At 43.0% G+C, this 27,877-nt stretch overlaps 2 pseudogenes; both read left to right on the top strand.

Moving 5' to 3' along the window:
- Positions 1-8,578: 8,578 nt before the first annotated feature.
- LOC114630054 lies at positions 8,579-9,387 on the top strand (annotated as a pseudogene).
- A 581-nt stretch (positions 9,388-9,968) lies between these two features.
- Positions 9,969-27,877, top strand: part of LOC114630053 — a 60,130-nt pseudogene continuing 42,221 nt past the window's right edge.

Here is a 27,877-nt window from a genome sequence, read left to right as displayed (position 1 = left end):
CACATAGAGTTTCAACAAGAATATTCTGTGAGGACAGGGACAAGACTGTTCAAATTAATTTTGAGATCACAGCTCTTGAACTTTTACAATAATGGTAAGAAGATCACAGTGAAGGAACACACAGGTGGGCCAGAGAGATGGCTCTGTGGTTAAGAGCAATGGTTGCTCTTCCAGAGGTCTTGGGGTCAATTCAAAGCACCTACATAGCAGCACATAACCAGATATACCTATAGTCATAGAGTCGTGGGTCACAACTCCTTTAGGGGTTGAATGACCCTTTCACAGGGGATATCTAAGATCATCAGAAAACACAGATATTTACATTTTAATTCATAAAAGTAGCAACAAAATAATTTTATGTTTCCCACTTACATGATAATTAGGTACTGTATTAGCACTTTCCACCTGTACCCCTAAAAGCCCTTTTATGTACCCTATTTCTGGAACAATAGAGTTTTCTCATTACAGTGGTCCATTTGTAAGTTGTCTGAACCCCCATGGCCTCTGAGGAAAAGGCAGACCTACAATGACTCCTATAAGTGGTCCTCTGTTGGTTACACATATACCTTCACACACACACACACACACACACACACACACACACACACTAAATAAATGGATGAATCAATAGATTGATGAATGTTAAAATGTTCTAAAATATTTATTCTAAATGTATTATGTTTGTCACTGTATCCAAGTACCTGACAGAAACCTGTTAAGGGAGGAAGGATTTGTTTTCAGTTTATGGTTTCAGGGGTTTCAGTCTACTGTTGGCTGGTACCATGCACTCAGGAAGAACTCAGGTGGTGGAAGAGGCTCTTTACTTCTTTTAAGATAGGAGAGAGAAATCTGATCCAGGAAGGGGCTAGGACAAGACAGGACAGCCCTGATAACTTGCTTCTTCCAAAGGTTCTAATTCTTCACCACCTCCCAATAATCATCACTTATGAACTCACTGAGGGATTCCTCTTGATAAGGTCAGAGACCTCATGATCTAATTGTCTTTGGACACCACTGTAGGCTAATGCCAAGGTTTTGCTTCATTATTCTGGTAGGTGTTAATTAAGTCAAGCTGAGAGCCAGAATTACCATCACAGTTGGTGATTCTGGCTTTGGGTGTGAGCGCTTGAAGTCTTGCCTGAGGATGGAGGCTGATTGTAAGATGGCTCACTCACATGGGTGTTGGCTTCTTTCACTTCTTGGCTAGAGCCCTAAGTTTCTTCTTGGCCTCTGTACTGGGCTCATGACACAGTGGCATGTTTTCCCACATCACGTGGTCCAAGAGTAAGGGTGATAAGCTGTGATGCTTGCTATGATCCACTCTCCAAGGTTACACTCTGTTGTCCGCACTTTTTTCTGTTTGGCACAAGTATGTCTTGAAATCCAGGTCATGCTAAGTAAGGAGAATTGATCTCAAAGCTCCTCCCTGTCTGGGCTTCCCCTATTCATCCAATCAACTCATTTCCTTTGGCTAAGTATATGGTCGATGCTTTCAATGATATGACTGCATAAGTAGCCTAGACCAGGCAGCATCCTATGATCACCTTTGTACATTGTCTTTTTCTTAAGCACTGTTTTACTTTTTCATGAGTGTCTAATTCTTTCCTTTACCAAGTCTTCATTTCTATCTATTTATTTGACACAGGATTGCCTATGAATTCCAGGGATCTTCCTGTACTCTGCCCCTAGAGTGTCGAGATGACAGATGTGTGCCACGGTACCCAGCTTTTACCACGGTACCCAGCTTTTACACAGGCTTTAGGGATTCCAACTCCAGTCCGCCTCTCGTACACATGTCCTGCTGAGCTCACTCCACAGCCCCCAGCTGCCTCATTTTATCCATTTCTCTTACCCTGAGCTGGTTTTGTTCTTCACTGGTTTCCTATTCTCTCTACTTAGAAAATCTACTAGGATCTCTTGACCTTTTTTTCCTTCTTTTGTTGTTTTTGTCCTTGTGGATTTATACCCATTATCCTCCTATCTCAGCCTCTCATGCCCATTGTGCGTGGCACCGTTTCATGGACTGGGTCCTAGACTGTATCTGAGTAGAAAAATTGAATTGAGTACCGAGAGAGCAAGCAAACAAGGAACTATGGGTTTATTCTCTGTGCTCTTGACTTCCCTGTGACAATGTGATATGCCTTGACTTCCTCGAAATGATAACCATGGTCTGGAACTGGAAGCCAAATAAACTCTCTCCCCTGCTGTTTCCCCTCTGCCACTGTTCCTTTTTCTCAGGGTATTTTGTCACAACAACAGAATTGAAACTAGAAAGCTAGGTATTAAGCTTCCTAGTCTTTTATTTCTCTTCACTAAAATATAAGAAATGTTACTTTGTACATAGTATGAGAGGGAAAACTGAGGCTGGAGTGAACAGAACCATGGCCAAGACTGCTGCTGAGAACAGCTCACAGATTTCACTTTAGAGCCTTTTTTTTTTTTCGTGGCCGGAGAGACAGCTGTGGGTGCTGGGAACCGAACTCGTATATTTTTGATTGTGAGCCTACCCTTTAACAGCTGAGCCTTCTCTTTGCTTTAGAATTTTTAGCCAACAAAGAACAGATAAAGTGCTGTATTTATGAGGGAAAAACAAGCACACTGCTTCTCACAAGCATAGCTGGTATTCTTAATAAAGCCGAAGAGAAAACGTCTAAAGGTTTTCATAGAAGATTCTGGTTTGTAAAGAAGGTGTCACTAAGGGCTAAGGATGTGCATCAATAACAGAGCCCTTGCCTAGCATGTGCAAGATCCTGAGCTTGATTCCCCAGCCTTGTCACCCCCCCAGAAGAACGTGGTATGGTCGGGGCGTGATGAGTCACACCTATTACAATTACAAGTTGAGTCAGGAGGATCATGCTCTTCAGGACCAGCTCATGCTGGTCTAAAGACAACCTGGTCTAAAGGGGTAGTACTAGCGTGTGTGTGTGTGTGGGAACGCAAAACAAAGCCAAACAAAAATAACATGTCACAATCTATAGCTGAAAATAAAGGTTTAAAGGCTGTTTTAGAGTATCTGTATGGACAGACGTGACAGCCACCACAGCAAAAGCAAGACAGGCTGCAGCATGGTACAAACTCTGGTGGCCTGCCCGTTATTAGTTCGTTTGAAGGACTTACAAGTGCAAGTAACTACAGGGGCCAGCTGTGAAATAATGTGTGTGTGTGTGTGTGTGGTATGTTTGTGTGTGTGTGGTATGTTTGTGTGTGTGTGGTGTGTGTATGGTGTGTGTGTGGTGTGGTGTGGTATCTGTGTGTGTATGAGTGTGTGTATGAGAGAGAGAGAGAGACAGAGACAAAGAGGTGTGGACTGTGACCCCCACAGCCTCCTTCCATAATTTCCCTGCCTCCCCTTCCCCCCCCTTCCCTAGGGTTGATATTATAACCCTGTACCACCACACCTAACTTCAATTTTTCAAAGTTGAGTACTACTTTTTAAAATATTGTACAGGTCAGATTAGTTATTTCTGTGAGCTAAGATGATCCTGTTGGTGACTGGTTATCTAGAAGAATGGATTGATTTCATACCCTTTAGGTAACCCACCACAGGTATACAGGTACATACTAGCATATGTATTCACTGGGGGTAAGATTGTTTAAAAATAGATGTGGCTAAGTTGGCAAAATATTTGCCTTGCAGCCATGAAGACCTTGATGGTTGATTTTGAATGCCTACCTAATAAACTAGGCATGGTGGCAAAAGCTTGTAATCTCTGGAACTTGCCGGCCAGGCAAGCTCGCTGTATTGAAAAGTACCAGGTGTTAGCAAGAGAACCAATCTTAAGAATGAGGTGAACAGCATCTGCTGAGGAACCATACTGAAGGTCGCTCTTTGGTCCTTACATGCATATGCACATACATGTACCTGCACATATCTGAAAACATACAGCCATCCACATATCACACATACACACCAACAAGATAAGAGAATTGCTTAAGAAACGCAAGGCCCTGAGCTGGAAGTTAAAAAGGAAGAGAGAGCGACGTAGTCACTTCTCGTCCCTGGATCACTCCTTCTCAATTGTAATGACATTATCAAGTGATCAGCAGATTGTTAATTTTAAAGTTGGTGCTCGCTCGTCCACAGCACACTCGCAGCCGATCTAGAAGAGGGCTGGCCTACTCCACAGAGGCAGCTTTCGCAGGCTGAGCCATCCGATGCACAGAGGGCAGCCAGGCTAGCCGAGGCCAGTGCGCCAACAGTGCTTACACTATGGTTTCTCTCAAGGACAACTGTATTCAGCTACTGACTGACAAGGATCCTATTTCACGATGATTTCAAATAGTCAGTTAAAATCCAACATAGCCAGATAGAAACTTCAGAGACCTCAGCAAAAATACGTCCTATTTGTTTGCATTTGAACTGCAAATCCAAGAAACAATTTTTTTTAAAAAAAAAATTTACTTTAGTTTAGAACCAAATGATTTATAGCATTAGTTAAAGGCCTGTCCTAGGGTGTTTGGTGTGTAGGACAACTCTTAGCACTGTACAGATTTCTGACTAGAGCCTTTTATTTGTCTAGAGGTCACAGGCAGAGGTGCTGCCACTAGGCATAGACAGCCTACTAAGCCAATGTCTTAGCATTTAACTCTAGTGAGTGTGGGAGCCCAATGGCTTCTTTTAGTTTACCCTTAGCATTAAGAACCCAGACAAACTGGTTTGAATTATAATGTGGCCAATTAAAAATTATCCTGTTTGGCAATGTGTAATTATTTTTGTATTTTCTAAAATTTTTGTAGTTTATAATAAAGGCGTGAATTTAAAAAAAAAAAGAAAAAAGAAAAAACTCCACAGTTTAAAAATAGATTAATGGGACCAGAAGGCACAGGGTCATTATAATCAAAACAGAAACCCAAGCGTTATTAGGTGGTGAAACTAGGAAAAAGATTGAGGTTTGCCTGTGTGATTCTTTTTGAATTCCCTCTGGTTTTTCTACTATGCCATAGATAGAAACTGGCTCAGAGCGTGGCTTCCCAAGTTCTCCCTTCAATAATAACAGTGGAGTGGCAGCAGCTTCAGGGAGTGCAGGACACATTGCAATGAACTGTAAAGGACTCAGTAAAAAAGTGATTGTCATGCCAGCATAAGAGCCGGAGTTGAGATCCCTCGTGAGAGCCAGGCAGACACAGCAGTCACCTGTAAGCCCAGCACTGGGGAGGTGGACACAGGGAATCCACAGGGCAGAGAACCAGCTAGGTTAGCTGGGAGAGTGAGCTCTGGGTTCAGTGAAAGACCATTCACTGATAAATAAAGTAGAGAGATTGAGGAAGACACCAGCATCAACCTTGGGCCACTATACAGAAATCACACAAATGTACACATACCTGTACAATACACATGCGCACACATGCACACACATGCACAAGTACACACAAAGTGCAAAGGGGCTTATGCACTGGAAGAGATCATAGTCCCATTTTACTGTCAGTTCAAACTGGCTGCCCATGAAACCACAGTAACTTCAAATTATTCTATCTCCCCTCTGTCACAATGATTCTTTATTGGGTACAAGGAATGGAACAAAGTAACTATGTAATTAAATATTCATTGTGTTGTGTTGACTTTACCTGGGTAGACATGACTAAATGTCTCAATACAGATAGAGTATCAGTGACGGACCAAAGGAGAGATTCCACCCAAGTCCAGCTTGGTGAACCGGTCGGTTTATTGTTATTTCTTACAAGAGCATGGATAAGGGGTTGGTTATTTATAAGAGCACGGGTGACCTCCAAACAGCTTACATTTCTAAAATATTATACATAGTGCACTTGCTGGCTTCCTCATAGCTGCGAAAGCAGAAGCCCCTTCAGTTAATGATCTGTCTCTATATGCTAGCACTTCTGGAGACTCTGAGCAGGAAGGTAGAATTGCAGACCTCTGGGAGAGCAGTTCAGAAATGAGTGCCTGGAGTCTCAGATAAAGTCTAAAGATTCACTGCACCCTCCTATGGGGAGACAGCAACAGGGCTGGTCTTGGGAGGCATTCTTGTGGGCAGTCAGTTGCTCTGATGCGGAGGGCCACAGCCATCTCCCAGAGGACAGTGTTCCAGAGCACATTTGATTTAAATGCTAGAAAGAACTCTTTCTGTTTCCCTCTGGTAGGCATTAAAAAATCAAATGCTTATTACTGAAAGATGTTAGCACTTAGGGTTAATATCATTTCCTGTCAGGTGGATATAAAATTTAGAAATGGTGACAAAATGCTTAAGCAGGTCATGTTGGTGTTGATTTGTGGTTTCATGTTATGTCTACTATTATTGCATCTTGACATGCAAATAACCTTTGATTCCATGAGTAAGATTTCCATGGCTTTATATGAGAGATTACTAGTTTAGTGTTGATGGCTCTGAAAGGCAGACTAGACTCGCAAGCTCAGTTTCTTAAGTGTGCGCTTGTAGATACGATTGTATGTTCTTCGAAGGTTTTGGTTGCCTTTCTCTGGGATTTCTAATTAGTTTGTAATATGTCCACGAACAGGTAGCTTCCAGGACTTCCTTAAAATGAACACGTTTTTAATGTGAAAAGGCAACATAGAAACATTACTATAACTAAGATCTAACCAATGGCAAAGTGAAGGATGGTGTATCTCATGGTAAGCTTTATACGGCTAATACATAACAACATTATGCTTATTCATAAATGGGCCATTTCTTATACATGTTTAGGATCGGACGTTTCCTAATCCTCTAGTCTTTCATGTTCATTCTTGATATACTGTCTATATAGAGAAGTTCTTGTACTGCATGGGAACATGATCAGTCAATAAGATGCTGTTGGCTGAGGCAGGACGGAAGATGGGACATGTGGCAGAGATGATAGAGAGGTGGGGAGGGAGGGAAGGAGAGGGAGAAGGAGAGAGAGAAATTTGGGACATCTGGCAGAGAGAGAGTGGGAAGAAGGTAGGGAAGGAAGAGAAGGGAGGAAGGGGGGAGCGAGGAAGGCAGAGAGAGGTCATATTTCTTGCTCTTTCATTTTCTGGAAATATCTAGATGTCCTTCCAATCCGTTTTGTCTCCACCTCCATCTAAAAACATTCCTTTTGACATGAGACTAAATCCCCAGTGGGGAAACCCCAACATTCCCAGAAAACCCCTCATACCATGAGTCTAAATAAAGCTCTCCCTCCTTTAAGGTGCCTTTTGTCAGGTCATTGCTCACAGTGAAATGAACGGTAACAGATAGAACCTGTTGGTACCAAGGAGTGAGAAAAGCCACTGTGGGCTGTGCCAGCTCTGAGTGATCACCAATGCTCTGATGTCACAGAGAGCCATTGTGAGGAATGACCAACAGCTGATCAAATAATTCTCTGTCTGGACTGTCCTGTGTCCTTCTGTACAGAGAGCTGTTTGGTGGTGATTGTAGGTCTTGGTGGTTGGTGGTTGGATCAGACTTGGAATTTGATAATTGTTTGGATTTTGACATTGAACATCAGCTATACCTACACAGAGTGAGTTATTTCCTGCTGTTTTCTTTCCAGGAGCTCAGAGGTTTGGATTTCTGTTTATATAACTTTATTCATTTGTGGTATTTGTTTATAGCTTTTCCATCTTCTTTTTTTTTGTTTAATTTTTTTCATTTTGCTTTCTGGATTAACATCCATCTGTTTTCTTTTCTTCTTTTCCTTCCTTCCTTCCTTCCTTCCTTTCTTTTTTTTGCCTTCCTTTCTCCTTTCTCTTTCCTTCTTTACTTTGGTTTGGTTTTCTTGTTCTTTGTAGACTGGGTTTCTTTGTGTGGCCTTGGCCAACCTGGGACTTTTTCTGTAGACCAGGGTAGCCTCAAACTCAGAGATTTGCCTGCCTTGCCTCCCAAGTGCTGGGATGAAATGTGAGGAGAAACCTGAGTGGCATTCCTGCCTGGCCAACGTCTATATTTCTTTTCCTGACTTCTCTTTGACTTTGTCACTTTCTTTTACCCTCTATCTCATCTTCTCTTTTATCCTCCAGTCCCCACATAGTTCTCCTTTCCTTTAGTCCAGCCTCAAACTACCAGGATCCTGCATATAAGGAAAAATTTATGGTATTTGTCTCTGTTGGGATATGTTATTCCGTATAACACAGTGACCTCAAAGTATATCCATTTCCAGAAAAAAAATTGACAAATTTTCATTCTTATTCATAGGTGCACTGCAACTTTTGCCCCCATCCCGTGGTCATACTGTGTCCATCTACTGGGGCAGGTTGCATCCCATGCATTTCTGGGTAAAGCTACCTTGATGTTCAAGTTTGGGCTTTAACTTAGTGCTTGCCCTTCATAATGGATGTCTTAGGTAAGCTTGTCAATGTGTTGTCTTTTGAAATGGGGATGTTCATTTTCCTGACTAAAGTGTTGTCTTCCATTGCCCTTGCTTTCTTTCTGCTCTGAGCCTTCTTCCTTCTTTGCATCTGCTGTGTTTGTCTTTGCTTTGTTCTGGTTTCCCTGTACCCTTGAGGCATCACCAGATTTGTCTTTGGAGATATCTCTGACTTTGAATCTTAGAATCTCTAGCAGCAAGCTATCCTAGAAGTAATTCTAATTTGTTTTCCCTGCCATCTTTACTTGTTATAGCTTCTGGTGACTCCAACCAAGAGAAGGGAAGTGTGATAATGTTGAGAGAGCTCGAGACCCATTGTCATGAAGGGAACACCCTGGCACAGGATTACTACATCCTGGGTACCATTGATAAAGGGTCCTTTGCAGAAGTCAAAGTGGCTATCCACATCATGACTGAGATGATGGTGGCTATGAAGATATTGAAAAGGAGCACAAAGACAGACACCTTAGTCATTTCTGAGGTTGCCATAGTAAAACATTTACACCACAGTAACATAGTACAGTTGTTTCAAGTCATTGAAACAAGGCACACAACCTATATTGTGATGGAATCCGCAGCCCGAGGATCCCTGTGGAAGCACATCAGCACGTATGGGCCTTTAGATGAGAAAGAGGCATGTAGCATATTTACGGAACCGTCTTTGGCCATCAACTATATACACAGTCAAAATATTGCCCACCGAGACATCAACGCCGAGAACATCCTACTGGATTGGGAGGGGCATATAAAACTTACAGATTTTGGCTTAAGCAAAAAACTGGCCCCTGGAGTGAAGTGGAAGGGTTTCTGTGGCACAGCACAATATTGTGCTCCTGAAGTTTTTGGTCTCAAAGCTTATGATGTCTTTCCATGTGACATATGGAGTACTGGGGTGCTATTACATTATTTAGTTATCGGCTACTTTCCCTTCAAAGCTACAGTGTTTTCCAAAATAAAAGATGAAATCCTATCCTGGAGCTATCGGATCCCATGTTCCGTGTCTCCAGAGCTTCGAGACCTTTTGAAGAGATTAATGACAATAGACCTCACAATGAGGCCATCCATCAAAGAAATATTAGCACACCCATGGCTGCGTCATGATCAAGACACATTTAGATCCTCAGAGATTTCAATCCCTCTAGAACCCAAGCTGAACATTGCTTTTGCAATGTTCTTACTAGGATGTAACATTCAGGAGCTCAGAGACGCTTTGAGAGAACGGGATTATAGTCACACCATGGCCACTTACTTAATTTTAAAAAAGAAGCAGCCCCAATTTTATCACAGAGGGCAAGTTTGCACACTGGACCCTACAAAATCTCCCAACCGTACATGGCCTACAAGGAGGGTAACCAGCTCCCCTAGCCTTCCTTCATCCACTTTGTGCACTCTCTCTGAACTGCCCGGTGATCTGAGGAAAGCCTGTAAGAGGAGTCATAGTGTGCCTCCCACCCTTTTTTCACTTAAGAGTAGCTTCCTGGAAAACTCCTCCTCACTGCAGGGGCTTATGCCTCGTGTTGGAAAGGGGACATTCAGAGAGGATGGCAGCACCAATTCCCCAACTTTATCGCCACGAAAAGGAAAGGCAACAAGAAGAGCAACTACAACAACGTCAGGAACCATTAGCTCACTCTTCCTATCCTCACGAGCCTTGACCTTTGAAAGCATGCAGGACATGAGCAATGAGAGGTCTGGGTTTACAGACCCAAGCAGCTGCGCATCCTCCTGGGGTCTGCAACCGGGAGCCCTTCCCCAGCGAGAAGATACAGGGAGAGGATTCAGGCACTGAGTCCTTACAAGACAGGAGCTCATCCTCCAGGGAGCATCAGGGTCATCTCCGAAGGCAGTGCCAGGTTGTGCCCAGAGTCCCACTGAGAAGGTGGGGATGGAAGGGCCTGAAGAAGAGGATTTCTAAAGCCTTAAGGAGCTTGTGTTGCTGCCTTCCAGTGACAAATAACAAAATCATGCCAATCAATCAAAACTCTAAAGAGACACAGGCTAAAACAAGTAGGTGGGGTGTGATGGGAAAGGATACACTCTCTAGTTCCTTCTTCCTGTAATATATTCCAGTATGTACATTGAGGGTGTTAGTGATATTATATCTATCATGCCAGAGAGAAAACTGTCATCCTGTCCTCCCTCCTCTGAGGAGCCCTCCAATGCTTGAGCTACATGTAGAGAGCAGAGGATAATGGCCCAGCACTGGGCAAGGATGCTGGAGAAGGTTGGTGAAGGGATCAATGGAGCACTCGGGGGCAATCAGCCAGAGAGCCCATGTCAGCACAGGGCCAGCACAGCCAAGCATAAGTCCTGAGATTTCTAAGATTTCTTGTGTCTGTTTCAAGAGCTGTCAGAGGCCCCATGGTCCCTGGAGGATGATACCAGAGGAGGCTGGTGAAGATGCAGACAGGACCATGGAGGAGAGAGCCAGGTAGGAATTTCAGGTGACTGTGTGCTAGTGGGAAGCTCTGTCCATACTTCAGGCTTAACCTAGAGGCAAAATGGTGTTTTCCCCTGAAGTCTGAAGGAAGGCTCTGGGAAGAAGGTCTGAGCACTGTTCCTTCTGTCCATCCCATGTAGGGAGCTCCACACTGGACAGCAGTTCCACCATTGCCATGGCCAGTGTATTGATGGAGTGCTGGTGATTACCGAAGAAACTGAGAAGAAACACCAAACTAAAGAGAACCTTCATGCACAGTGAGGATGTCAGCTCAGCTGCCCTGTCTCCAGGTGTACCTGAGAGCTGAGAAGACAGTAGTCTTGGAGGTGGAGAAAGGAACTCAGAGAACCTGACCTGTTCCATGTGTGACCAGGATAGAGGCAGCAACAGAACTGAGAAGCAGTGAAAGTACATCTGGGGTCCAGAGGTGAATCCAGAGGGGGCACAGATGGCTCAGCCCCAAAGCTCTGCTATAGGCCTCCATAGTATCCTGGCTACAGCTCAGACACATTGAGAGTTATCCCAAAGCCCTTACAGAGCTACCAAATCTACTCTGATTGTGCACTTTACAGTCCAACTTGAGTCATTGTTGGGTACTCTTTATATCTGGCTGGAAACAGACACACATGCACACACACACACACACACACACACGCAGAGTGGATAATAATGAAGTTTCCTTGAAGTGCAGAGAATTCACAGCAAACAAGGTAATTTCATATTTTGAGAGGTAATTTCATATTTTCCTCCTTCTAGAGACATTCCTCCAGATCGTTTTTCTCTTGTCTCCGCTCCCTTCTGACACATCAACTCTCTATTCGACTGCTTTCTAGGAGTCATGGGAAGCCAGGATGCACCTTGTTCCCCACTTTGGCCCAGGGTACACAGCCATGTACGTGATGGTGATGCTTATCTGTGGACTGTCATTTGAGGAGATCTAAGGTGAGGTCTGAAGTGCTTGCCATGAGAGTCCACAGAATTTGCTGGTAAGAAGTATTGCGGGGGACAGGGAAATGTTGATGGGAAAACAGATGAGATCCCTGATGTGACAGTGTGGGGTTTTCTCTGGGTGGCTCATTATTCCTTGCCCCATTCCCACCAGGTAGAAATACCCAGAGATCCTCAAATGTGTTAAAGAGGAACTGGCTTCTTCTGTCCCCTGACACCACCCTCTATTGCAAAGTATTTGATGCATGTTAATCGGTTTTACCATAGAGCTGCTCCCGCCATGCTCATGTCCTTGCTACCTGTTATCCCTGCTGCTGCTTCTACTGCTTCATTGTTATGCCCATTGAAGGCTGGGAAGTGCCAGGAGCTTCTGGAGCCAACCAGTGAGCATTTCAAAGCATCCTGATCAGGAAACTGCAGAAAACACCAGCAACATCACTCAACCAAGAACAAAGCTTGCAGCCAGCCTCACCTGCAGGGACCTGGGGAAGGGCCACCTTTTTGAGCATAGAAAACCTGGGTGGAAGAGAGGCACACAGGTGATGCTTCTTGGGTCAGGTCGTTGGGACGACATAGTCATTTACAGATTTACAACTGGCCTTTTGTAATTCTTTCTGAAACTCCTTGTTTTCAGATCTCCTTCATGGAAGAGGCTCCTGTTGATTGATACAGAGGTAGGGCAAAGCCAGGCCCACAAATAGGTGGCCTGAGAAGAACACAAAAAGATGTGTTCTGATTCCAGGAGCACCTAGCACCTCATCCTGACCAGGATTGTGAGAGAACACTGAGTCAGCTTGAAGAAAGTCCCCAGTGGGAGCAGTTACTTTCTGTTCTGGGAAGAGCCAAGTGACAGGGTAAGGTGCTTCTCAAGTCCCCTCCATTGATCACCTCCACTGCAGTGTGCATGGGGCAAGGAGAGATAGCTGGAGGCTCTTTATGTTGGTACCACCCACAGCAGTGACATCACCACATGCCTGCAGAACTGATCAGTTTCATGGAACCGTGAGTTTGAGAACTGTGTGGTTTTTGATATTAGGCATTGTGTGTCTGGTGAAGATCAGCCACCTGGGATGTGGACAGAGAGCTGGGCCCCACACTGTCCCTGCAGCAAACGTGTTACTGTGACTAGAATTTTTCTGTACTTATTTTTACATGCCTGTTGACTTCAGTTCCTTAAAGAGTTGATGTCCTGAAGATGTTCTCCAGAGCCGTCTTTGGTGTGGAGGAACTTTCTTCCAGTGTCTTTCTCCCACCCATTCTATGTCTTTCTCTCTCTCTGGAACAATAGGCAGGGGTTGTATTGTGCACATCCTCCAGAGTGATCTCAACAAGCATGACACTTTTATTCAGAGGTCCCTCTGTGTACTCCAGTGAAGGGTGTGCATCCTGGGGGTGGTTGGATGGCAGTGTTATTAAGGGTCTTGGGGAGATGTAATATGTTCACCAAGGGACTATGTTCATGGGATGAACAAATTGTTTGTCCTAGACATAAGTCTAGGCAGAAAAATTTTAAAGCTGCAAGCAGAGAGAGGTGGGTCACTGCTGTGTGGGAATATGTGGTACAACAATAAACTGAAACTTTATTTGAACAGACAAATAGTCCCCAGGGGGTCATAGGAGGGCTGCAGACAGTAGTGGGCATCCTGTTTTCTCCCATCATATCTATAATATGCTCTAGAGCACCTCTGTTCCTTCTACACATGACAATGGCCCAGGGGCACTGAACTTTCCCCAAAGGGAAGAAGTTTGAGCTCCTTGGATACTACTACTATCATATGTCCTCATTGATTCTTTGGTGTCATTCTTGATAGAAGCCTGATATTTGCTCATCATGTAGTTGGCACCTCGGATACTAGATCTGTCTTGGTATGGGGCAGTGTGTGTGGCTGCTTGGTACTATGCTTAAAATTCTCATAAATGTGATAGTGCCCCACAGATACTGATGTGCCTTGTGCACAGTCGAAGACCCAGCCCCATGGAAGTGTGTCTTTCCTGAGGTCAGTTAGGGGATAGTCCATGGATAATTTATCCAACATGGAGGTACAATATGGTGGTCCCTGCCTATTGATCCCTCCTGGAGCATACCATTTCCTTGGCTCTCCTGGGTACTGTCCTATTATGGTGTCACTCTGCTGTCCCATCCCTGGTCACTGCTTTTCCCTTGAGGAATAGTGTGTGGCTGCTTGGGCATCAGCCCTGCCTTGTAATAAAAATGGGGTGGGTTCCATGGACACTGGACACTTCAGAGGTCATTGCACTGCCTTCTGGCTACTGATATGACAAAGTGGCCACTAGTTGATTCTGGAGGCCACCTGACCAGTCCTGGTGCAATATGTCCTCTATCCTATGAGTTTTGGTACTATGGTGGTGGATAGCATGTGAGCTGACCACTAGGGACATGACCTGCCCTGAGGTTCAGTATGCGTTCAACCCTTATGAAACCAAGCAGCTGTGTGTGTGTGTGTGTGTGTGTGTGTGTGTGTGTGTGTGATTTACTCTGACCTATTGTTTGCCTATTGTGGCATTGCTCTGAAAACCAGGGTGGCCTTGAACTCTGAAGTCTGCTTGTCTCTTCCTCCCCAGGGCTAGTATTATAAGGTATGTGCTAGGCCCTAAGCTCTACTTAAATACCTGCTCGTGAGTTGGAAGTTTGGCTGGGTGTTGTCTTAACTTGATGTCAACCATTCCTTGTATTCCCTCTAGCATCAGACTTTTTTTAAAATATTTTTTGTTCAATGGCCGTAAACATAGGATTTAGTTGCATTAAACACCCTGTACATTCCTTTCTCAAACTCCACTTTGTTAACTTCCTAGCTCAGCTCGCTCCTTTCCTTATAGAACTGCCTAAGACCGGCCAGCAAGAACCACGTGACACAATCAACGCTAGGCTGCTTTAACTGTCCTCCACCAAAGCTTTTATTGCATAACTCTTCAATTTATCCTCAGGCTATTTTTAACTCAGTGGCAGAAAGCAGCAGTGTTCTCAGTCAAACATCACAAGATTGTTTTCTAGGCCCCATATTAATATCTCCTCTGAATCCTCTTGAGCCTCAGCTCAAGACCTCACAGTTTAAATCACCCCAAGCACCACTGTCTTCCATGCTCCTCCTCCTATGACCCATTAAACCCTGCCTGAATTGTCCATTGGCTCGTCTAGCTCACGCCCCACAGTGTTCCTGATTCCTCCCGATGAAAGCATGGGCTGTCCTATCACAGCAGTGTCCCAGTCTCCATTACCAATTTCCATCTCCGTTATCCTCTTGATGTGAAGAGGAACCATAACCATTGCAACTCTTAAAAGAGAAAACATTTATTGAGGCTGGGTTATATTTCAGAGGTGCAGTCCATTATTATTATGACAGAAAACATGGTGGCATACAGGCAGACATGGCACTGGAGAGTTAACTGAGAATTCTACATCTGGATTGGGAAGCAGCAGGAAGAGAAAGGGACTCTGGGCCTGGGGTGAGCATTTGAAACCTCAAGCCCCACCCCCATTCACACACATCCTCCAACGTGTCCATATGTGATCCAACAAATGCACACCACTGAATAGTGCCACTCCCTATCAGCCTATGGGGCCATTTTTATTCAAACCACCACAGTCTTATTTCAGAAAAGAGTAACCTTTCTCCTTTTTTTTCCTTGAATATTTTCTTTATTTACATTTCAAATGTTATCACCATTCCAGGTTTGGCCCAGCCCCCTCCCCTGGAAACCCCCATCCAATCCCCCATCTCTTGCTTCTATGAGGATGTTCCCCCACCCACCCACTCACCCACTCACCCTCCCCACCCTCGAATTTCCCTACACTGGGACATCGAGCCTTCACAGGATCAAGGGCCTCTCTTCCCATTGGTGCCTGAAAAGGCCATCCTCTGCTACATGTGCAGCTGGAGCCATGGGTCCCTCCATGTGTACTCTTTGGTTGGTGGTTTATCCCTGGGAGCCCTCTGGGGTATTTCTTTTTCTTCTTCTTCTTCTCCTCCTCCTCCTCTTCTTGCTCTTCCTCTTCCTTCTCCTCTTCTCCTTCTTCTTTTTCTCCTCTTCCTGCTCCTACCTTTCTGGTAACAGTCAAAGATTAAGAATGCATTCCTGCATTTTAGTATACTCTGGCCTTTTTCACAAGTTATCTTTAGCCTTAGCACATACTTCCTACACATGGCTGCTTGGTGACCTCCCTTGCAAGAGGAATGGCTCCTGCCATCCTCTTCATTCACTCTTGTTGGCCGCTCCTAATGTTTCCAGCAAGCCTGTCATGTTTACTCACAATACTTGAATAAAATTGTTCATGAGCTTCTTTCAAGGGTTTTACAACATTATTTTACTCACAAAATTAAAACTTTAAAAAGGAAACTCTGATATTTCTAGTACCACCACCAAGTATGAGCTCAATGAAGCCTTGATTTCTGTATCCTTGGTTTCTATAAAAAAGAGTCCTTGTGTAAATGTCTCTACATGTGAAAACATCCCCAAACTTTCACATGTCATTTTTCAAACACACTCATTGTTATATTAGTAAAACTACATACCTTTTACATTTTTATGTTTTGTGTGTGTGTGTGTGTGTGTATGTGTTTCATGCACGCATGCTTATATGAGGTTTAAGTGCAACAGATGTTTGCAGGAGTACAGGGAGTCCTGAAGATCACATCTCATTTCTCAAACTTAGGTTACAGGTTGTTGTGAGCACCGTGTGTTGCTGAGACCCAAACCAGGACTTTCTTAAAACCAGGAAGCACTGTGTCATCTCTCTATCACCACTTTTTAACTGACGATGATAGACCTTCAACTTATATTTTGTTTGCACATGTTAATTATACAAAGTGAGAGTGTTTACTATGAGAAATCCATGTGTGTATAAACTGAAATTTGACTATAACAATCTTTCGACTTCTTTCTTCTCACTGTGTCCAAGTCCATAGACTGTCCCTGTCATTTTAAAAAAAGACATCAGTATCAATTTTCCAGTGTATAGTGTTTAACACAAGAGTTTATACTTTAATTCTCATGGTACAAAAATTTGTGTTGTTGTTTGTATTTAGGAGAGCAAAATAAAAACTTTCTAACATATTAATCATTGAAAACATTAAGAATACATGCAACTCAACAGACCTTTATATAGAGCTATGCATTTGTCAGTGCTTCCCCCTAATCATAAGGTTTATTGGCTGTGTAAAAGATACTTTTTCCTATAAGGACATTCAACTCTGAAAAAAGAGAATAACATGAAAAGACAGAGATAGTACCACTGATAATATGATGACAATTTATACCAAACTTGCTGTCCTTTGAAGGAAAGGAAAACAGTTATTTGTGTGACTACATGCAGAGAAAAACAGGAAGTCCTTTTTTACTCTTGTCAATTCCCTAAGAATAAGCTCTTCTTGGCACTAAATTCTAAAAGGATATTATGACCCGAGTCCCTATAAGACGGGCCAACCCTTGAAAGGTCATGCATTGGTGGCCAGGCTAGCCAGGTGGTTGCAAAAGAGCCTGAAACAAATGAGTGGGCTTTCCTAGGTCCTGCCATGGAGGTGTAAGGCATTACTCAAAGCACTGTGCATGTGGTGACCTCATTGAGGTAGGTTACAGTAAGGTGTTCTAAGGAAGAGCCAGGCACAACAAGCCAGCTCCCTTGTTTATGCCCACATAGTGTTCTCTGGACAGCCCTGAATGTCAGCACAGGATTCTGGCTCCACAGCTGTTGGACACACGCTGTGACAGCAGTTTTATCCAAGGGCTTGTATGCCAACAATAGCTGAGGATTCCAAATCAGTCTACTTATCATGATAATGGATAACAACAGTGTCTGGATCTTTCAAATCTTTCTAAGTATAAAGATTCCAACAAGGTAAGGCCAGAAGAAAGTGCTAACTGTGCATAATTCATGTGTTCAGCTGCTGAAGGGCACCTCAGCACTTACTAAGCACCTCTGTAGGAGGTTTAGACTTTGTTTTCTCTGCTTGATTGTCAGTAGTTCACTTTCTATCACACAGACACAAATTCCAACTTCCCCAGAACCCAAACAGCCATGCAGTTGATACACTTAGATGTTTGCAGGACCTTGGAATACAGACTTCTTCCTGATGGGCCTAAGCTTCATATTAAGTCACGTTAGGTTTCTACAAGTCCATGGCTGCAATCACAGGTCGTTCATTGCAGTACCTTAAAACTCACACCTTTCTCATAGGACATGGAATTCTTTTTAACTCACTTTGGGTCTCCAGAAGTTCATCTTCGTAATCTCCATCTTTCGTTTGGAAAACGTAGGCTCCCTTTGCCATTCTGCCACGTCCAGCTAGAACGGTTTTCTGTCAGTAGTGATGGCAGACATCTTTACTATTGCCTGCAGTACAATGACAATGGGTAGAAATATGTACCAGGAGCTCCTCTGTCTGTGGTGCAACCCATGGCACAAGGTCTCTGGTGAAGCATTTAGCAGGGCATAGCACGGAGGCGCAAAGGCCTCTGGGTGAAGCAGTATTTCACTAGGATTCAAAGACCTCTGAGTGAAACAGTTGATAGGAGTTTTGTTTCTTGACCATGGAGATCTCTGGGAGCATCTCAACCGTTGGGTTCTGTGGGCTTTTTTTTTTTTTTTTTTTTTTGCCATAGGTAAGAAGGGCTTAAGTACGAGAAAGATTAAAAATAATTATATAATGGTAATCTATAATACAAGTACCATTGCCTGGGTCTTTCTTTCAGTTGTGTATGTACCAGAACTTCCCACCTACGTTACACTAGCTTAAAATAATCTATCATCATTAATTTCCAACATGTGCACATTGTGGTTAGGGAAGGTTCATTTGTTTCTCCTGCCTCCAACTGCAGCCAGGCATTTTCCTATCAACCAGGTGAAGTGAGTGCTGTCCCCTATGTTTACATCCCAAGTAGCAAAGCTTTGCCCTCATCCTTCTTACTATAAATATTTTGGATCTCTCTGAAGTAGGTTACCTATGTTTTATAGATGTTGTGTACTGAATCATATTGCCATATCTTAATGTCCAGCATTCCTGCTGGTTTCCACAGACGTGTGTGTCCATGTCTAGTGAGGAAATCAGCAGCATGAAATAGAAATTTATTAACTATCATCTAAGAGCTGAGTGAAAAAAAAAGATAGGTTAAGGAAAAGGGACTTGACTGCTGCTAGGTAAGTTTGAGGAAAATTTTGGTTATAGAGATGTGATTGAGCATAGCCAGAGGGCGTGGCTTGTGGAAATATCTAGAAGAGCCCTGAGAAGCCTGAGCTGGGCCACATGAGGAGAGGGAGAGGGAGAGGGAAAGAGGGGAACAAGGTGAAGCAGCCAGGATGCCCAAAGGTTCAAAGTGCAATTAACCAACATGTTTGTATTACATAGGGAAGGGGAGACAAGGCCCCGGGGCTGTGGAAATTTAGGGTGTGGGCAGAGGCATGTCAGCAAGGAGAGACCAAATGACTGAGAGATGTAGAGAAAACCTGGCTGACAGTTTGATATTTTAAATTAGCACCTTAGTTGACAAAGGGTTGACTGGGTTGTTTACCCAGGATGCTCTCAGAAACTGGGTTGCTACCACTTACCCTCAGTGATTGGTTGGCCATCCACGGTCCTTTGCCTTGTAGAGTCATTGTTTCCAAATCTGTCTTTGCATCCATTCTCTTTACCTTTGCTTTCCCTCTCCTCTCTTTATCCTCTTCCTGTTGCAGATATTACTTCTCCCATGTACATCAATGGTTTAGTGTCTGCACTAACCTGAACTCAAGGTGATTCAGTCTTCTAAGACCTTTGTTTTGGTTAGACTGAAATGTCTCCACAGACTCACGTTAAAATCCTCAAGTAGTCCCTGCTGCTTTAGAGAGAATATGGAAACTTTAAAATGTGAAACTTCAATTCAGAGTTGGTCACTGGGAGATGGATGTTGGCTGTCTTTGATATATGGTTGTCTTGGTTGGGGGTCACTGTTAGTTCTGGTCCATTGTACTCTGAACCTCTGTCCTCTTCCCACACTCTTCTTCAATGGAAAGATGTTCTGCTCATGTAGAAAGGGCCAACCTATATGGAGTAAACACTGTGATAGAAAGAGTTAAAATAATTGATTTCTCTCTAATTCGTTTGTGCCAGGAAGTTTATTTTATCCATGCTTAAGTAAGTAAGACAAATTTAATTCCAAAGGTCATAATGCTAGCTTTTGGAGGTAGGGGTCCATTGTATATTAAGGAAGACATTATTTAATCCACAACAGCTTATAGCCTACTGTTATTTCCTCAAGAAAAACCGCTCCTCTGGAGACTGTGGTGATAGCTCAACTGGAGCCGTGTTTTCCTCACAAGCATGGAAACCTGACATTGATTCCTTGAACTTTTAAAAACAGGAACAATGTTATGATCTCTGCTTGTAATCTTATCACTGTACAGATGGATTCTTGCATTGATCAAGACCTTAGAGAGTAAGTCCTAGTAACCTTGCATCCTTGTGGCATGAAGACATGGAATAAAAGTTCTTTCTTTCTCTTAGAGAAATTTAACCAAGAGTGAGTTCAGTTTTGACTTCTGTCTCTCATGTTCCCTGTGTCTCCCATTCTCCAAAGGGCATCTGTTCTTTATTTATGGAACTGTATAGACGTATCACATGCAGAATGATGGCATTCTTTACAGAAATCGTTAACAGAGGTTTCAAATGTGATTAAGTCACTGGCTCCAAGTGACCAAGACCAAAAGCAGTAACCCACTTTTCATTGTTTATCAACCACTAACCAAATATTGAATTCAAAATGTATGAGGGATATTTAATTTTAGAAGATTATTTTCAACACTGGTATTTGTTGCTTTCATTAGTGATATACATACTCTGTTCCAGGTCACAGTCTTGGAACAATGTACAATTTGAGAGTCAAGCCATGTGTTGGCATAGGGTATAGAAGCTGATTACATCCAAGGCAAGGAAGGTTTACTGTTCCATTGCTATTGTAGAGCAGCTTAAACACACAGCCAGAGTTCACAGGAGGATTGTATCTTATGCTTTAAGTGATCTTTAGGTGAATTATTACCTCTGGCTCTGAGACCCTTAAAACTTCCAGTGTTTTAGAATGTGACTTTTTTTTTCCATATAGATTTCCACAGTCTCCATGAGCTTGCAGCACAGATACTTTAACCCTATCGTTGAGCCTCAGTCCCTTATTAGGACACTAGCCCTTGTGAAGGGGAAGGGAAAGTGTGAGAAATCATTCCCCCCCATCTCCAGGGTTCTCCTCACAGAGCCCCTTCAGATGCTCTTTGGCATTGGTAAGACCACATAACCTGATATCAGATCCCTCCCGAGCGACCCAACATGAGTAGGGTCACCAGCAACACTCTAAAGGGAACGCCACTGTAGCATTAGCCCTTGGTTGGCTGAGAACTATCAAGTTGTCTGAGTATGCCCATTCACACAAGATCTCCAATCTGCTGCCCAGTGTCTTTGAGTTCCAATGTGATTTACTGTTAATCTAATTGTGCAATTTTGGGAGGTGATGGAGACCAGATCTTTTGCCTCTTAAAAGCATGCATGCCCAAATGAAAAGGTTTTTTTGTTTTTGTTTTTTTGTTTTTTTAAATCAGTCTGAGGGCTTCTACTCCATTATCTGATTCCTAGGCCTCACCAGCTTCTTTGTTGTAGTGTCTTGGCATGCTGGAAGTTCATGTCCCCTGTAGATTAATAGGTCTTCTAGAAACATGTGAGTTCACCACTCTTGGCATCCTGGAGTGTGTGGCTTTGACATACTGGGACCTGGATAGGGGTGAAGAGTCTGGAGAGAAGGGACAGAGAAGGTGGTCAACTTTTGGAATATAAATAAATGGAATATCTAAATAATAATAATAATAATAATAATGAAGGTAAAAGACACTCAGGTGCTCACTGCTAATATCTGGGGGTGTCCTCTGGCCTTCATATGCAGCTGTGTACATTGCAACATTAACATGCTCATGCAAAAATCTTTGAATGAATCTCAAAGGCACTATGATAACTGAAAAATTATCCAGTGTAAACCTCTTACACACTGAATTATTGTATTCTAATGTTCTTGAAAAGAGAGCTATAAGGACCTCACATTAATGCTGACCAGTGGGAGGGGCAAGTGAGGAGTGATTGGAAGGAGTGTCACAGGGATTATTTGGGACAATGGTATTATTCTTCCTCTGATCACAGCGGTGCTCACACAATTCTATACATGTATTGATCTGCAAACCTGTATATGAAAAAGACCATTTACTGTGTGTTAATGAAAATAATCTTGGGGTGAGCATCCTCTTAGAGTCACTGGGACACAAAAATACAAGCTATATTCTTGCAAAACAAACAAAAAATAGAAGAATAAATTTAAGCAAAGAACTAAGAACTCTGATAGACTAACCTGAAAAGTAAAAGTTTAGTGAGATGAGTTCATTGCAGCCTAATTCTATCAGTTCTGTATCTTTTCCCATTTGATGTCGGTTTTGAGTATTTCCTTTGTGATATATAGTATCAGATGATAATAAGGGCCACCATGGCTGCTGGAAGAAGGACATGGCATACAAAAAGGATGTAGTGACCAATTACCAACCCATATTGGCTACTAAAAATGAGATCTGTGGGAGAATCTTCCATGTTTGATTATAGAAACAACTAGAGCATCAGGACCCTGGTTAGAGGATGTGACGAATCTCTTAATGTACACCACGGGGAATCAGAATGGTCTACAATGTTCTAGGAAGGTGTGAGACAGACAGGGACACCTGGTATAATTCCAACTACTATTGTACTTTGAAACTTTAAGCAGGCTAAACATAGTGAGAAATTCACAGCAGAGTGAGTGTTGGAAGAAATAAAAGGGATGAGAGGGGATCAGTAGGGAACACAGAGAGTAACACAAGGAATGAAAAAAATCTATTCATGTTCACAGAAGACACCATTCTCAAGGGAATTCCATGTTTTAGAAAGGAAGGAAACAATATCCTTGACGAGGGTAAAGCTTTTTTTTTTTTTTTTGAGTCAAAGTTTCACTACATAGTTTTTTCCATCCTGGAACTTTTACTATGTAGACAAGGCTGGATTAGAATCCACAGCAGAGATCTGACTTCCAAAACAGGCATTGAAATCAAGTGTCAACACATTAATGAATGTCTGTTGACATCTGAAATTGCAGTTGCAGATTTGATTAGGAGATATTTCTCAGTAACTCTTTTGTTAGTATGTTTTATGCTTTGTTGTTTGCGATATTTGCTCACTTTGCTGACTTGCTAATGGTAGCTAACACATAAACTGCTTTCTCTCTGTATCATGTCTGTGAGATCACTGAGAAGGGCATGGGCAGAGGCCTAGGCTCTTGTGATATTCTACTGGGTTCTAAGGAGCTAACTGTCAGGCAACCACAGAGGAACCACTGTGTGGAGAGTGGCTTGGGTGCCGGGGCCACCACATCGATATCCCAAAGCGTATGATTTACATACTCCTTCTAGTGCAGTAATAACTATACTTTGAGAGATCATTTCTGTAGTTTGTTACACACTTACAATCTAATGTGATGATTACTGACAGTCACTTCTCTCAGAGCTGCCATTTTGAGAGCTTTAGTATCTGGAGGTTAGATGGAAGTGTGCAATTTCAGGACAACTCTGTGTAGGCAGGAAGAAAAAATTTCCATTTATTTATTTATCTATTTATCTATTTATTTATTTATTTACATCTGCATCATAGCCCCCCTCTCTTTCCAATCTGCACCTCATAAGTCAGTGATAACTCTGTGCTATAATTGTTGATGACCTGGCATGAAGACCATGATGCAATCTGTTAATATGACTTGGAAGGGCTAGATCCAGTCCATGTATATTGCTTGGTCAAAGGTTCAGTCTCTGTGAGTCCTTTTAAGGTTTGAGGTTAGTTGAATCTGTTGGACTTTATGTAGAATTCCTTTCCCTCCAGGTCCCAAATCCTTCAACTTTTCTAAAGATGCCCTGAGCTCTGTCTAATGTGTGGCTGTGGGTCTCTTCAACTGTTTAGTTCTGCTGATGGGTGGGGCCTCTCAGAGGACAGTTTTGCTAGGCTCCTGTCTGCAAGTATAAAAGAATGTTAATTAATAATGTCCTGGATTGGTTCTTGTCCATGGGATGGATCTCAAGTTGGGCCAGTCATTGGTTGATCATTTTCTCAGTTCCTGCAACTGCATTGTCCTTGCATTTCTTTTTTTCTTTTCTTTTCTTTTTCTTTTTTTTTTTTCAGACAGGGTTTCTCTGTGTAGCCCTGGCTGTCCTGGAACTCACTCTGTAGACCAGGCTGGCCTCGAACTCCGAAATCCGCCTGCCTCTGTCTCCCAAGTGCTGGGATTAAAGGTGTGTACCATCACTGTCCGGCTTGTCCTTGAATTTCTTGTAAGCTAACAAATTTAGGGTTGAACATTTTGTGGGCATGTTGTTGTCCTTTCTCTCCACTGGGAATCCTGACTGTCAACAGCAGGTGGCCACTTTAGGTTCCATATTCCCCACTGCAAGGAGTCTCAGGTGGAATCTTCCTCATAGACTTCCTGGAGCCTTCCCCATCACAGGTCTCTGGCATGACCCCCACCTCACAAACACACTTCTGGTCACTTTCCCCTGCTCTCCGTCTATGGTTTTCCCTATGTCAGAGGTCTGTGTTCTCTAGTCTCTATTCCCTCTGCCCTACTAGTTTCCTCCCTCCCTCCATCTCAGATGACTTTTTATTTCCCCTTGGGTGAAATTTAAGCATCCTCCTTTGTACCTTTCTTGTTCTTTAGCTTCTTTGGATCTGTGGCCTGTAGCATGTGTATCCTGTACTTTATGGCTAGTATCTACTTTTAAGTGAGTACACACCATACATGTCTTTTTGGGTCTGAGTTACTTCACTCAGGATATTTTCTAGTTCCAAGGAAGAAGATTTATTTATTTATTTATTTATTTATTTTTCACTGAAAATCCAACTCACACGAAGACCAAGGTGCACATCTGTTACATATTTACAGAGAGGCCTCGGTCCAGCCTGATAATGTTCTTTGGTTGGTGCTTCTGAGTCTGAGAGCCCCAAGGGTTCAGGTTAGTTGATACTATTGGTCTTCCTGTGGAGTTCCTATCCACTTAGGGGCTGCAACCCTTCCTTGGATTTTTCCATAAGAGTTCCAAAACTCCATCCACTCTTTGACTGTCAGTATCTATAGCCTGTCTGAGTCAGTTGGGGAATGGAGGCTCTCAGAGGACAGCCATGCTAGACTTATGTCTGTAAGTATAACACAGTATCATTAATTGTACTAGGGATTGGTGCTTACCTATGGGTTGTGTCTCCAGTTGGGCAGGTTATTGATTGGCTGTTCCTCAGTCTCTGCTCCATCCCCAGTCCCTGAATTTCTTGTAGGCAGGATATGTTTTGGGTTGAAATTTTTGTGGGTTGGCCTGTGTCCCTATGGCTCCACTAGGGTTCCTGCCTGGGCACAGGAGGCAATCTCCTCAGGCTTCATATCCCCAATATTGTGAGTCACAGCCAATGACACTCACATTGATTCTTGGGCACCTCCCCATCCCAGGTCTCTGTCTCCTATTCCAGGTCTCTGACTCTCCCTGGAGATGCTTCTATTCCCCCTGCCCTGTTAGTTGCAGATATCTGCAACAAGAAGATTTTTAAGATTGTTTTTCAATGAGTTCTGGATTCCTGCAGAAGGTCACTGATTCTCGTGCAGGTACTTGAAGGACAGGTATGGGAAATACTGTGTAGAAGCACAGGCTTTATGAAAGGCTTATACTCCAAGCCTTCCATAACACTGAGAGCCCACAGAAGGATCTCGGAGCTATTTGAGTTACTTACTGTCTTTAAATTTTGGTTTCTCCAGAGTAAACATCTCTGGGGAGTGCTTTTTCTCTCAGAATCTGACCTGTTCTTTTCATGTCTTCCAAAATATCATGACTTTAGATCAACAAACAGTAAGTTCTTTCAGTCACTTGAGCAAATTGCTCTTTTGAAACAGTTTAAGAGATAAGCTGGCTGAAGGACAGTTGACCATGTTTTATGCAATGGTCACATGGTGTGGAGATAGTTTGAAGTTATACTACACATAGATTCTAAGGCTGGAATCTTGCACCCAGCCTGCCAATACAGAAAGACAGTATAACCTCTCAGATGTGGGTTCCAGCGTGGCATGATTAGGGCACTAGATGCCAACTTTGAGACAGCTCCCTTGGTGTAATGCTACGTTATTTTGAATGTATATATTCTTTCCTAATATTCTGGAACTTCTCCATGACCTCAGAGCCAGAGTTAGAGATACACCATGACGTCACTTAAGACTGATATTCTACTGTGAAGTCAATCCGTCTGCTTAATCTGTCTTTAAGAGAACAGTATGATAATAAATGCTGAGAATGGAAAATTCAGGTTGAAAGCACTTCTACTGAATGGTGCTTGATCGGCCATAACTGGGCAAAACATCTTGTTTTGTTACCTGTGGAATTTGGGGTCAGCTGTAGTCAGTGGCTCAATCCCCTGGAAAACTGTTAAAGATTTCTGTGAAGTAGTCCTCATTCCTATCCCATATGATATTTTCTGTGCTGTTCAAGATAAGAAATAGGGAAGTCTTTGGTGTGGAACACAAGCACACAGAGACAAAAATGAAAACACACACATGTAAACAAATTAATGAGACAGCATTCAGGCAGGAACGAATTCAGACTCATACAACACACAGGACCAACTCAAGACAAAGGGAGAGAAGTAGAGAATTCTAGTCTGGGCTCCATCTTGGGTATATCCTATTCTTGAATTTAATTTCCTTATATGCAACTCTGTCACATTTTGGGGTGGTCTAGAGATTATTAATGCATTCAGGCCAACACCTTTGTAGTAGAAAGCAATATCTCTGGCATCATTTTAATCCTGCTACATGTTATGGATGCCTGCCAATGAGATGATGCCACTGCTTGCTGTGAGGTTGTCCTCAGAGAATCATGTGGTGGTGCTTGTTCTTAGTCCTTTTAACTCCAAAACTGGATGTTTCTTCTCTTTCCTTTGTGAGATTTAATTGAATTTGGGTGGTTTATTTTTTGATTATGTGTAGTATATTTGTATCAGTATGGGGTATGGTGGATAGGTGCACAGGAATGCAGATGAATAAGGAGATCAAGAGAACACTTCTGAACCCCAGGAACACAGACAATTTTTAGCTACCCATGTGGTTACTGGGAATTAACATGTAGAGTGCTGAGCCATCTCTCCAGCCCCCAGATCAGGATTTGTTAGGTAAGTGAAAAACAGAGTGCCATTTAGTTTGTAATGGTTGATGCAGAACCATAAATCCACTAAAACTGTCAACCTTCTGCTATGAAACTAACACTTGGGTTTCTTCTTTCATTTTACAGTTGGCGAAACTGAAGCCCAGAAATGGGATACGACTACTTCAGCAGCACACTGGCCAGACAAGAGTTTTGAGTTCTTGTTTTATACCTGAGGTATGCTCTTCAGAATAGTTGGTCAAATGAATGTGGGTGGGGCAGAGAGGCAGGCAGAACATCTACTGGAGTCCTAATGTGTTCTGAAATCCTGCCACAGTCAGGAGTGATCTGTCACTGCAAAGCTTCTCAACAGAGGGCTTTCCTACTGCTGTTTTTCACGGAGATGTGTGTGGAAAGACTTTGGGAGCCTGGTGACTCGGTCATTGCTCTACACACTGTACAGAAATGGCCGAGAGAAGTCATGAGGGCTAGGAAGAGATAATTCTTAGGAAGGCAATGGAAATTATTCTGGGACATGTAGGCATGGAAAGCTTGCCACCATCTCATGGCTCTGGCATTCTGTTACTCCTCCAAGTTTGGGGAAGTGATTTGTCTGTTCTTGTCACCTACAGGCTCTCATGATGTAAGGGAGAGCTTTGGTAAGAATGTGAATGCATTCACTGATCCAGGGCAGAAGAGCAGAAGAGTATCATATTGTATTGGCTGTGTTGTGGGGAGGTTTCTGAAGAGCAGTCATTAGGAGCCTGTGCTCTCACTCCAGAGTCTGTTTTGTGGGTAGGTGGGTGGCACACATGCTGATCAGTAGCAAATAATCAGTGCTGATCAGTGACAAAAATAATGGCATGATGGTGTCCACCATGTCCCTTCTCACCAAGAGCACATCTCTGTAATGGAACCAACTCCAAAGAACTACACAACTTGCTGCTGGGGCAAGTTCACCTTACCATGCTTATGACTACTCACTTATATTTAGGCCT

The sequence above is a fragment of the Grammomys surdaster genome, unplaced genomic scaffold, assembly GCF_004785775.1.
Source record: "Grammomys surdaster isolate TR1022 unplaced genomic scaffold, NIH_TR_1.0 325, whole genome shotgun sequence".
Lineage (NCBI taxonomy): Eukaryota > Metazoa > Chordata > Mammalia > Rodentia > Muridae > Grammomys > Grammomys surdaster.
This window is presented reverse-complemented; position numbering and strand designations above follow the sequence as displayed.